The following is a 12,697-nucleotide window of genomic DNA, read 5'->3' as shown; positions in this document are numbered from 1 at the left end:
CTGGATGGGGCTGGCTAGACCCTCTTCTCTGCACGTGCACCCAATTTGTAGCCTACTGCAGTTACAAACTAACATCTTTATCCTCCCAGGTGGAAGGTTTCTGCAGGCAGGGACTGTGTCTAACTCACTACTCCTTCCCCAGCACCTAGACCACAGTCCAGAGCTGTCTCGAGGACTTTAAGAAAAGAGGGGCTAAAAGGTACAAACTTCCAGTTACCAGATAAATAAGTCATGAAGATGTCACACACAGCATGGTGGCTGTAGTTAATATTATTGAAGTGCATACTTGAAAGTTGGCAAGAGACTGAATCCTAAAACTTAACTTTGTATGGGGATGGGTGGTGACTAGATTTATTGCAATGTATACACATATCAAATCATCATGTTATATACCTGAAATCAATATAATGGTATATGTCAATTATAACTCAGTACAAAAATTTAAAAAAACAAAAAGAATGAATAACCTAAACCAGTCGTCTTGGTTAAAACCTTCTCAAATGTTACAGCCTGTTTTCCCTAGAACAGTGATTTACTTCCAAGCCTCACCAACAAACCCCTCCCACCCCTGGAGAAGCTAAATCTTCACTCTTCCATTAAGCAACAAGGTCAGAAGGGGCTTCTGTGGACAAAGTTAATAAACAGCTAACTAGGGAGGAATCAACAAAATAAACCACATCTGGTTTGGTGCAGGCATGCGTGGCCCTTGCATCTAACACCACCAGGCTCTCTCCTCTCCCTCCTCTGCCCAGAGGGTGGGCTGATTCACTTCCTGTGTCCCCTCCCAGGGCAGTGAGAGGGGGTACCACGGGGAGAAGCCACATTCTCAGGACACGTAGATGATTAATCACTGGCTGGAAGGCTCTGACCTTGGTGCGTGGGCTGACCACAGGCCTGCCTCCCCCCACCTCCACCTTCTTATGTAACCCCAGGTCTGGAAGGCCAAGAGAACTTGGCCTTGGGGCTAAGCAAGAAGCCCAACGGGTCCAGAGCCTTCCCTTCCCTCGTAGTTCACCTCCTACCCTCCAGCTCCTCAGAGCCCCCATGCATGGGCTTCTCATTCACACACAGCCCACATTTACAAAACAGGGGCTGGAAAAGAGAAAACCGTCTCCCCAGCCCCGAAGGTAATGATTGGCAGGGTCTTCGGAGACCATCTAACCCAGTGGTTCTCCACCAGGGATGAGTGTGCCCCCGGGGGACATTCGGCAATGTCTGGAGGCATCTTCGGTTGGCAAGAAGGAAGAGAGAAAGCATGCTGCTGGCACCGAGCGCGCAGGGGCCATGGATGCTGCTGAACACCCGCCATGCCCAGGACGGCCCCGCAACGAAGCATCGCCAGGCCCAGCGGCCAGCCACGCTGAGGGGGGAAGCCCCGGTCTAAGCTGAGCTGTGTCTTTTACAGATGAGGAAAGCAAGGCCCAGGAAGTGACAGGGTCAAAGATACTGAGTTACTGTCCAAATCGGAATCCAGGGCTCCCCACCAGCCACACCAGCCCTCGGCTCCCAAGAGCGCAGTGACCAATTCAGAGCCTGGTGGCAAGCTGGTAGAGCGGCTGAATTTGAGACCACAGAGGCCTGGGCTCTGTGCCTCTGACAGGATCGAAACGAGTGCCACCATGGGCATCCTAGCCACAGGGCTACTATAATCAAAGAGCAGGAATGTCCTAGGGGGCTACAGTGTGCCCCGGCAAAACGCCTATTTGAAGCTTAGGCAAAATGTGCCACTCAAGTCACCACAGAGCTTACTAGGGGTGGCCCTGGACTGGTGGCAGAGGTGAGGACAACTTTCTAAGATAGAGCGTGTCCTCAAGGACAGGGCATGGGTGCGCATACTACCTTGGGTCCCTGCTTTGGAGACACAGTCTTTTTTCCTAGAGGCCAAGAAGGATCACATCTCTGCCACCCATTTGTTCCTCACTGCTGTCTTGCATAGTTTCAAAATAACTCTAGAGTCACCCTTGTCCTTTTCCCCAAGGAGCCAATGCCATGTCTCCAATCATGGGCCAGACACCAGGGCACAGGTCCAGGCATCAGCGCTGACAGTGCAACCCCATTATTTATAAAGGACTGACTCACATCATGTCACAACAGGCGTACTTTTCCACCCACTGTTGCTGAAAGCCACTGAACTTGTAGGGATGGTGGCAATAAAGAGAAGGCCAGAGGACGGGAAAGCATGAACTGTGTCTCAGGTCAGGGCTTCACCCTCTTTAAGGGAAAGTAGCCCATACAGAATAATTGGAGGGCAAGGACCAGGGGGACCTACAGTGGTCTCAGACACAGGAGTCACCATTACAATTCATTTCTTCAAGCAAAGCATTATCACTGTTCCCTCCACCTGCCCTGTCCCCTTCCTCCCCAATTTTTCCAACAAGCTGGTAAACTCCTACACATCCTTCAAGGCCCAACTGCTGGAGTCCCTCCGCCAACATCAAGGTTCAGGTGCATTCCAACTCTTAATATGGCAAGCCACAATGACAATGGAAAGGATCTGGGGGTCAACAGCAAGGCTTGGGGAGAAAGCCAGAGCTCCCGAGGACTCTAATGTGTGGGCTTGCACAGGAGTAGCTTCTTCCTCGGGGGTGTGGGTTCGGTAAGTGGTGTGCCAACCAGCCTGGCCCCCAGGCTCTCTGTCCCATCCGTGTGGCCTACTTGGTTCTATCGAGTCAGCACGCTATAGAGGCTAAGGCTGCAGGGCCTGAAACCAGACTGTCCAGGCTAATTCTGATGCCTCTTTCCCTACCAGTGTCGTCTTGAGCAAAGTTACATCACCTTTTTTGGGCTCAGTTTCCTCATCTGTAAATTGGAGATGATAGTTTCAACATCATGGGGTAACTATAAGGATTAACTAACACAAGTAAAGTGCTGAGAACCACACCTGGCACCCAGCTAACATCTACTGAATGCTTAAACTAGTGTGAAAAGTGCAGCCACCCCCATTCCAAACAATCAAGAAAGAAGGTGGGGGTCCCATGAGGGTGAGGAGGAGAGATGCCCCTGCGCACCCTGTCTCCCGTCTGCACTCCTGCAATCGTGTCCTCGGGAGGTGTTCTGGCCACCAGCCTCTTCCCCTCCATCAGACTCCACAGGGCCTCACGTTTATCTTAAAACACAGATAAAAGTCCTTTGCTGACACACGGGTGGCTGGAAAAACAATTGGTGCGCATGGATGGGTCTCCCGTATTTTCCAACCCGTAGAAAGTTCCGGCTTCCACCTTACTCTACTCCACCCCACACCTGAGCTTCACCCTCCTGCTTGTCCCCACACGTGGTCCCAGAAATTGAAGCTCTTGGATCTTCCAAGGAAACCACTTTTATGATTCCCAAGTGAGGTCTCAGAGCCCCAAGCCTCCCCGGGCCTTGCACAGAAGAAAGTCCTCACTCTTGCTGGCCCACACAGCTGGTTGCTCCTGTTCAGACTGGTTCGTTATTCCTGGCCCTGCTGGTCTGAGGCTCCTGGGCTGCTAAGGGGCCTGGCTTTGCTCCTCCTGGGTCCCCAGTGCCCTGGGGGAAGTTCAGAAGGCTGCCTGGAGAGGGCAGTATTTTCACCACTAGCAGAGGACCTGCCCATCCATCTTGGAGAGCAGCCTGGGAGGTTTCACCGGGAATGGAGGTCTGACGGAGAGCACCCCTCCCTGGCTCTCTCGAACCACCCTAGGTTGGTGGCCATCTGCTCAGGGAGCTGCCCCTCTGGGAAACGGGAGGCAGCCGCCCTGAAGATTCTTGACAGTGTCTCAAGCACCCTTAGTAACCTCGTGCAGGGAGTAGAGACCCATATTTGAATGAACTTGCGTTCAATCAAGAAAAGCTCAGCTATGCCTCCAACGTGTCAGTCTTGGTCTCTGGGCCTCAGTGTCTCCATCTGTGCAATGAGGAAAGATGGGCTGGATGTATGCATTTATCCAACGCATATTAACTATGCACCCTACCGGCACTGCTCTGAGCCCTGGGGATAGAGCAGGGAATAGAGCAGACAGAAAGCCCTGCCTTCATGGCACTGGTGTTCTAACAGGGAAGACAGACAAGAAACAAGATGGAAAAGTGAACATGCAGCAGGTTAGCTGTGATAAAAGCGATGGAAAATAACGCGGGAGAGGAGGCAGGGTCATGGCCGCTAAGGCTTACTTCCACTGAGAGATTCTGGATCAACCCTCTTCCTCTGCTGGGCTCTTGTCAGGACCCAGAACTGCCACAGGAGGCTGGGCAGGGCCCTATATGTGGCAGGAACAGATGGGCAGGGAGGGGGAGGTCGGGGCAGGGGCTTGAATCCCAGCTGTGCTCACCACGCTCCTCCAGGGAAGAGAACTGACAGCTCTGGGTGTCCCGGTCTGTCCTCCGGCCAAAGCACACACCTGGGTCTGCTGGCGAGCCCAGGGTCCCGGGGTTCTGGGCACGGCCTCAGAACACTTCAGGGCACAGCCACGGGCAGTCTTCTTCACTTGTTGCTTGCCTCCCGACTCGGCCCTGGCCTTAGATGAACAACACACCGAGCACCTCCACAGCCGGGGCTCTCACACCTCTCGCATCCCTCCTGCTGGGCCACCCCCCAGCCAACCCACGGTAGAGTGTCCCCTTTTCTTACATGGGGAGAACTCCCCATTTTCCATCCATTTTAGCAATTTCTCTTCCTGCACAGATGGGTTTTGATCAAGAAACACTTTCTGAACCTACTGTGTCCTCAAGATGGGGCCAGCTCTCAGAGAGATACAAAGATGCCTGGTCACTTCCCAGAGGAATTTACGGCCCACCTGGGGAGGTCAGGCTAACACACACACCCAGAAGGAAATAACAGTTTGCTTTGCAGCTTACAGAGCACTTTGGACAACTCACTCTCACAAAACCACACAGATTCTCTTATCCCCATTCTACACACGAGGAAACTGAGGCCCCAGAAAAATCAAGTTCTCTTCCCTCAGTCCAAGGAGTGGTAAGGCAAGGGAGGAGGCAGTGGAGATTAAAGTTTCCAAACAAGATTTCCTGTAGGGATGAGTAAGTCTTGGGTGTTAATGAGACAAGGGTCTTCTGCCTCCATCCTACGCAGGTCCAAGCTGGCACGTACCTGGCCTCCCTCTGCTTCTCCTGGGCCTGACAAAAAGTGAATTGAGAGTAAAGTAAAATCTGTCTGTCTGGAAAAATGCACGGGATTATGGATGTGCTCACTGGTTTAAGAAACACCAAATTGCCCCCAAGTGGGTAGGGATGTCAGGGATCCAGGATAGTGGAGGGCACCCTCCTGCTCCAACTTTTAAAGTGCCCTTTCTGGTCACCAAAGGCAGAGAGATCCATCAGGTGGAAAAGAATCTCCAGCTGCTTCTGGTTAATTCATTTGGTTCTTGCCCAGCACCTTCTGGGTGCCAGGCACTAATGCCACAGCAGGGATCAACAGGTCCCTGCCCTCCTGCACACCTAGCTCAGCACGGAGCTGGCTTCTCTCTCTTGGAGGAGCTTCCCGCCAATTTTATGCCCTTCTGCAAGGTGCCCTCTCCTGACCTGCCCCTTTCAGGGGAAGAGCTTCAAGGGAAGGGGGAGAAGAAATGAACCCCTGCTGAGTCAGGGCCCAGTGAAAATGGAGAACCAACCGTGTAGCTCTGGAAGACTGTGGTTTGCCGTCCAGGGCAACCGTTTTTCTCCAGCTAATTTCTAAACCTCTCCGAGCCTCCTTTTTTTTTTTTTTTTTTCATCTGGACCTCACTGGTTTATTGGAGGGGAGTGGACAGAGAGATGGGTCCAGGTTGGTGATGTTCGGCTCTTCTCTCACCCACTGACCTCCCCCATCCGTCCTCTCCTGTTCTGCGTGGGAAGGGGCATTTTCTTCCCCAGGCCACACTGAGCTGAGCCCCCCTGCCAGCCTCGGCTGCAGGAAGCCCACTGCGCTCAAATTGTCAACGGTTATTGAGCTCTAGATCTACGTCCCTGTGGGACGGTGGGCCACACGTCTCTTCTGGCTGGCGCTCGTCTGACTGGGGCTCGCCCAGTGCCAGGGAGCCAAGGATGCCCACCCAGCCTGGCTGCGGACTGCGGGGCACAGGGCAGAAGCCGGATGCTCCGCGTGGCCGGGCACCCGCTTCAGTAGCGCCCAGATGGACCCCCTGGGCAGGGCCCACCACCCCCTCGCCCGCACCCCGTCGGGCTCAGCGCCGTTCCCCTACCCTAACGTGGCCCGAGGCGGCGGGAAGCACAAATGTAAACATCTCTTAAGAAATCGCCATCTCTGCAGTCCCCATCCAAGGATTTTTCTTAAGGGGTTGAGGGGTGGAGGGAGGGACGCCAACGCTCAGAAGCGGGAGAGATGGGAAATGAGAAGGCAGATAACCGATTTCCGCGGAGACCCGCGCCCTGCAGCGGCCGCCCAGCCTTAGTACCGGCCCCGGGCGCTGCAGGGGACTTGGGCGGAGGGCGTGCGCCGGGCCGCGGCTGCTTTCCCCGCCGCCCGGTGCACCGCCGTCCGGGCGCAAACTTTCCCAGACGCGCCCTTGGAGCTGCCGGCGGCTTCGGGGAGCGCCGGGGGCGCCGCCAGGCAGGGCGCGCCTGGACGGGGAGGCGGGGAGGGCGCGCGCGGAGGGGGACCCGCGGGGGGCGCTGGCGAGAGTCCCGCTCTGGTTACCTGGGTGCCGAGCGTCACGGGCGTCCGGTTGAGAGGGCGCAGGGACGCGGCCCAGGCAGGCCGGAGCCCCGGACCCTCCTCCGCGGCCGCGGCTGCCCCCGGACACGCGAGCGCGGCACCTGGCCGGGCGGTCGGCGAGCCTACCCCGTGGTCTCCGCCCCAGATCCCCTCCCACGCGGGGCGGGGCGGGGAGACCGGGGGAGGAGCCGAGGGCCCGGGGGCACCCCGCCCGCGGGGCCTGCACCCAACAACGTGCCACCGACGATGGAACCCGGTGACCTCCAAAGGGTCGCCCCACCACCCGCTAGCCTGGAGGTGAGATCAAAGCCCTGCGCCCAGGTGGAGTCGGTGGGTGTGTCTAGGTTTTCTTGCCCTCTGTGCCCCTCCTCGCCCTTCACTCCCACCCCCACTTCCAGGGCCCAGCGCTGGGAGCCTGCCCTTCAGAAGAATGCATGGGGTGGAGCACACGGAAGGGAAGAAACACCTGGGTACCTGCAGCCCCACCCCACTGTTTCCTGCCCCCATCCCCACCTCCACCCCTCCGGCGGGGCTCCGGGCTGTTCCCCCTCCCCTCTCTCCGAGCGCCCCTGCCCAGGGAGCCTTGCCGTTTCCCCAGGACTCCATTTCCGCGATCTGGAAGGTGCTGGGTCTGGACCTCTGCCACTCGGTGGACGCAGTGACAAGAGTTTGACACACAGGACAAAGAAGAAACAGTCAGGGACCCAGACTCTGTGGCTGCTCGCAGGTGCTGAAGGAACAGGATGCCGGTGCTTCCATCCCCACCACCAACTCTGGGAAAACCACCCCTTGGACAAAACTTCCAGCCTGAAGTGGGAGGTTGTCCCCGTTTGGGCCCCAGGCTCTCCGAACCCCTTCCACTTCCTGCTCACCTTGTTTCCTAAGTGTGCAGAAAGTGGCAGGAGCACTGGACCTGGAGTTCAGAGGCCTCCGTTTAGCTCTGTGACCTCAAACAAATCTTTGTCCTTTTCTGGGTCTCATTTTCCCCTTTCACAGTGAGTGGGTTGCAGTTGATTATCTCCAAAGTCCTTTTATGGGTCCTGAATCATGTTATTGGGCATCTTGCTTATTAGGTTTTTCTCTGGCTCCACAGCTTTTAAAGAGGTGTGCACGTGTGTGTGTGTTAGGTGTGTGTGTTACGTGTGCACGTGTGTGTGTGCACGTGTGTGTACATGTGTGTGTGCGCGCACGTGTGTGTGTGCACGTGTGTGTGTGTGTGCGCTTCTGTCTGGATTAGCTTGTCCTCTCAGACTTAAATTTGGGAAGGGAAAGTGAGGAGGCCTTCCCAACAGGTAGGCAGTCATCCTGGGCAAACCAGAGCTTGACCAGAATGGCCGGCACAGGGAGAGAGTGAATCCCAGTCCCAGCTGACCTCAGAGTGTCTGGACAAGTCCCACATGAACAATCCCTGCTTTGCCTTCCCAAAGGTATTGGGGGATACATGAGCTATTAGGTGTGAAGCCCTTTGAAGGGGAAGGCAAGGGTTGTGCACTTTCTGACATCATCTTTTGACTCTTGTCACAGGGATGGGCTTCAGAGGCAGAAGAGGGCGTGAGGTGTTCAAAGCCTAGCGCTGGCTTTGACCCACCCTGCAGAAGGCGCAGTATGCTCAGCCCAGGTTCCCACTGTCCCCCAGCCGCCCCAGGCTCAGTGAGCAGAGATGCGCCCTGCCTCCCCAGACTCCCGTAAAGAGAGGTGGTCAGTGGATTACCAGTTAATGGATCAGCATGTCTTGGCTGAACACCTGGCCAGCAGGTGCTACGGATACCCGCCTCTGCTCTTAGGGAGATTAAAGACGAGCTGGATGATTAAACAGGAAGCCTTTGGAGAAAGATGTGAAGAGAGGCTTCCGCGGATGGTAAGCACACAGGGAGAGCAGAGCAGGATGGATTAGACGGCATGGAGAAGAATTTAGGGAGTATCGTGTCCAACTCTGCCCTTTCATATGTGAGCTCAAAGAGTAGTGACCTCCTCCCCAGGCAGTCAGCCGTGCGTTAGCAGAGCTGGAACTCAAACCGGGACTTCAGGACTCTGCTGGGTTTGGGCCTCTGTGTGGCCCAGGGAAACAGGGAGCATGGGAAGGACTGGGTACGGGCCAGTGACCGGAAAGTGCCTTCCAGCTCGGGGAGGAGCTGAGCCCAGGAACAGCAGGGGGGATGCTGGCATCCCAGGGCGAGGCTGGAAAGCCAGGCTGATGAGTAGACCTTGGAGGATTTCGAGGCCACACCAGTTGGGAAGGGATGTTACTGGAGAGGCATAGGCCCCAAATTACCCCATGAGGCAGGAGAGGACATGCCAGGAAGGCAGTGAGGTGACATGGGAAGAGCACCAGGAGACAGGCACCTGTATCCAAATGGCCTGAGCAGGGGCTTATCTTCTCTGGCCCTCTGTCTCTTCATCTATAGAGAGGGGATCATGGCTTTTTCTTTTAGGGTTGTCATGGTTACCACAGACTGCATTTGGAAGTGCTCTGCAAACTGCAATTTAGCAATTTAACAATTGTGTTTGTTGATTCTTTTAAGGCCTCCATGAATATCTGTGGAACTGACCCATGTCGGGTTGGGCACTGCATGTCTCCTTGTGATGGATGGACAGCAAAAGGGGGGTCTGCAAGTGGTCGGAAGGGCCCAGGAGGGTGGGAAGAAGAGAGAACACCAGTCTAATTGTCAGTGCCCCTTTGAACACCTTCACAATGTAGCCCAAATACCCCTTTAGGGAGGATAGCCCTACTCTATCCACAGGGCTCAGAATCTGCCATCTCTTCCTCTGCCCCTCCCTAGCACCTGGCGTTCACGGTATCAGAAGTCACTTTTCCCAACCAGACACCTGTTCCTAAGGGGCAGCCCCTTCTGGGTGGGCCCAGACCAGCTGTGCTCTTTACCCACAAGCTTGTCTGACTGCAGGAACAGTGCAAATGACGCTGTCACCCCCACTTCATAGCAGGACTCCGGTCTCTTGTGCATCTGCGGCTCTCCTGCATCCAGCCCTCGCTGAACCCAGGAGTCCCCTGCTCCTCCTTCTCCTCTGTGATGGAGTCATCAGGGCAGGGCTTACTGCTCCACTTAGCAGATGGGAAAAGTGCTGCCAAGACGGTGCCGGGGCTTACCAGGCAGCGGCATATCCACAACCACCACCTCACCCCGCCAGCCTGGGCTGCCTGCTGCCCGGGCCTTTTCCCCGCCATCATCTCATGAGGGCTGGAAGTATTCACCTCACTCTGCAAAGAAAGGAGTGGCTGCTCAGGGAGTTTGTGGTTGAGGGAAACTTCTCGAAGAGCTTTCCTTTCGGCCACTGCATTCAGACAAGGGCAGTGTTGTTGGTATTAGTTTCTGGGGCTGCCATAAGGAACACAGCAGCTTAAAACAACAGAAACTTTCTCTCTCACAGTCCTGGAGGCACAAAGTCCCAAATCCGGGGTGAGCAGGGCTGCGCTCCCTCCAGAGTTCCGAGGTCCCCTAGGAGAAGGTGCCTGGTCTCTTCCGGCTTCTGGTGGGTCCAGAAGTTTCCTGGCTTGTGGAAGCAGGACTCCGACCTCTGCCTCTGTCACCACACGGCTTCTCCCCTGTGTCTCTCTGTGTCTTCTCTTATTTGTAAAAGGACAGCAGTCATTGGGTTCAGACCAGCTCATCTTGACATCCTCAACTTAATTTTACCTGCAAAGATCCTCTTCCTAAATTAAGTCACAGTCACAGGACTGGATGTTAGGACATGGACTTATCTTTTTCAGGGACATTATCCAACCCACCTCAGTGTCTCTCCTCTTACGGGAGGCCCCTGCTGGTCCCTCGAGGTCAGTCTCCTCCTCTCTTCTCCCCTCCACTTCGCACCTCATCTCAGCTGCCTGGACAGAGCCTCTTCCCACATCTTCTCCCTGGTCCTTTTATGGAGGAGAAAGGAGACCACAGCCACATGGTGCCCTCGCTAGGGGTAGTGAGCTGGGGGACTCGGTTCCCTCTGACTTCCTCTCCCACCGCCTCCCAGTGTGACCACGGCTGCCCTTCCCTCTGCCACCTGTCCATTGCGGGAACCTGTGGAAAAGAAGCCCCTTTTGGAGGATGTGCTCACCCTGCCCTCTGTCCCAGGTCCTCTGCTGATGCCGAGGTACTGACAGCCCTTGGCCAGAGAGCCACAGAGCTTTGTATTCTGTGCAGGGAGCACAGACTCCTGGGTAAACCTCCTGGGCCTGGGGGTGGGGCGGGCACAGTCGTCAGAGCAGGGCAGAGGGAGGTGGAGCACGAAAGACTGGCCTTCCGTGTGTGTGCGGAGGAGAAGATGCTGAGAGGACAGGAGAGGGACCCACTTGGGACTCACCTTGGCCAGGGTCAGGCCAAAGGGCCACACACAGGGCTGGGACCCCTGCCTCCTCAGGGAGAGGGCACAGGACCCATCACCTCAGTGCCTGAAGGAGGCCCCACACCTGCCCCCTGCCAGGTGGGCTCCTCCAGCCCATAGCCTCCAGGAACCAGAGAGGCCAGAAGAACCTCCAGGCTCATCTGACCTGGGAGCAAAGAGAGGCAGAGATGCCATGGAAACAGCCAGAAGACTTGTGTGCCCAGGGCTGCCTCTGTCACACAGGCCAGTCTCCTAGGCCCAGGCAGATCCTTACAGCAGCCAAGGGCCCGCAGTCCTCTATACAAGGCCCTGGGCAGCCCCCTGCTTGCAGGGGGAGGAGCTGGGGGCTGATCTTGAAACAACATCAGCAGAGAAGTGCAAGGTTTTCTTCGGCTGCAGGGTTTATTTGGGGTGACTGGTGGGAGGGCGGCACATAGAGATTAGGAAGGGGGTTTGGCCCACCCTCCTCTGCAAGCACACTGTTTCCTCCCAGTGACCTCTGTTTTCTCCTATTAGCTTCAGCAGTCTGTGTCCCTGCATCCAAAAAAAGCCCTACCAAGAAAATACAATGCCCAATTCACTGGTTCTCCATATTTGCTAGAGGTCAGCATCAGCCCCCAGTTCAATCTGAATATCTGGAGGTGGGCCCAGGTCTTTATTTTAAAGTTCCCCAGGTGATTCTGATGTGCAGCCAACGTGGAGACCCTGAGGTAGCCCAACTCCCTCAGCTGCCTGACTCTTGGGGTGTCTAGAGGGCCAAGGCCATGCCTATGTTGTCGTTAACCCTGCCCACAGGGCCCTGGGTTGAGCCAGCACACAGCAAATATACATACAAATAAAGGTGTGCAGAGCACAGGGCGCCTGCCCTCTCTCCTCAGCACACAGCTATGTGGTGGGTCTTCCCCAGCAGCAACTGCAGTCGCACTTCCTGCCTGAATTCTGGGCCACCCACCACACATGGCTCACCCTTCCCTGGGTTTCTCCTGCTACCAGCCCCCGAGCCTGGCAGCACAATGGCCACGGTCGTGGGTGCTGCCCATGGTGGAGGTGAGTCAAGCACAGGGGAGGAGTGGGAAGGAGGGGGCTCCTCCAGGCAGCCCCAGGCTGCTGCCCCTCCTCCAGGGCTTTGCCCTGTAAGGTCTGCCCCCTGCAAATGTTGCCAGCCCCAGGGAACACGGAGACTCCCTGACCCCAGCTCTCGCCACCCCCAGGTACCAGCCATCTGCAAGGTCCAGGCAAGACCTGGACTCGACTGTCTTTGAAGAACCACACAAATATTCCTTTCCTTTAACCCAGCAGTGCCACATCTGAGAATGTATCCTCAGGGAATAACCCTCAAACAGTGGGAAAGCTCTTTGAGTAAAGTTTCTGCACAATATCTAAAATTATGGGAACTTGAAACAACCTAAGTGTCCAGGCTAGTGCACTGCGAAGCAACAGCACGTCCATTTTAAAAGCTAATTGTGAAGACTTGCAACACGGGAAAACGCTAATGATACAGTGCTGAGTGCAAGATTGCACTGGGCAGGAGTCCAGCTGTGAAAAAGTGGTACATGTGCATATACAAGGGCTGGAGTGGAATTGAAAAGCACCAAACTAAAAAAGAAAAGCAAAATGCCCATTTATTAGGTTTGCGGGTGATTTTTTTTTTCTGATTTCTGGCATTGTTTGTAAAATAAATATTTGTATGCGTATATAGTAATAGTAAAAGTAGTCTCCGTTCAGAGCGGCTCTGGAATA

The 12,697-nt window shown here is 55.4% G+C and overlaps 1 protein-coding gene and 1 long non-coding RNA gene across 5 annotated transcripts in view; one reads left to right on the top strand and one right to left on the bottom strand.

Annotated features, from left to right (window-relative positions):
* PAQR5 (progestin and adipoQ receptor family member 5) overlaps window positions 1-6,899 on the bottom strand; it is a 79,255-nt gene extending 72,356 nt beyond the window's left edge. For 2 of the 4 annotated variants that reach the window (XR_005033955.2, XM_057488934.1), the window contains exon 1: window positions 6,608-6,898. The gene's annotated coding sequence lies outside the window, so the exon portion shown is untranslated. Of the gene's footprint in view, window positions 1-6,607 lie in introns of all 4 variants that reach the window. The other 2 variants (XR_005033956.2, XM_036932226.2) reach the window with 2 other exon arrangements.
* Window positions 1-12,697, top strand: part of LOC130679623 (uncharacterized) — a 56,104-nt gene that overhangs the window by 26,576 nt on the left and 16,831 nt on the right. The gene's annotated exons all lie outside the window — the stretch shown is intronic.

Source organism: Manis pentadactyla, chromosome 11 (genome assembly GCF_030020395.1).
Source record: "Manis pentadactyla isolate mManPen7 chromosome 11, mManPen7.hap1, whole genome shotgun sequence".
NCBI lineage: Eukaryota > Metazoa > Chordata > Mammalia > Pholidota > Manidae > Manis > Manis pentadactyla.
Note: the sequence above shows the minus strand (reverse complement) of the source record. Positions and strands in the feature narration are given on the sequence as shown.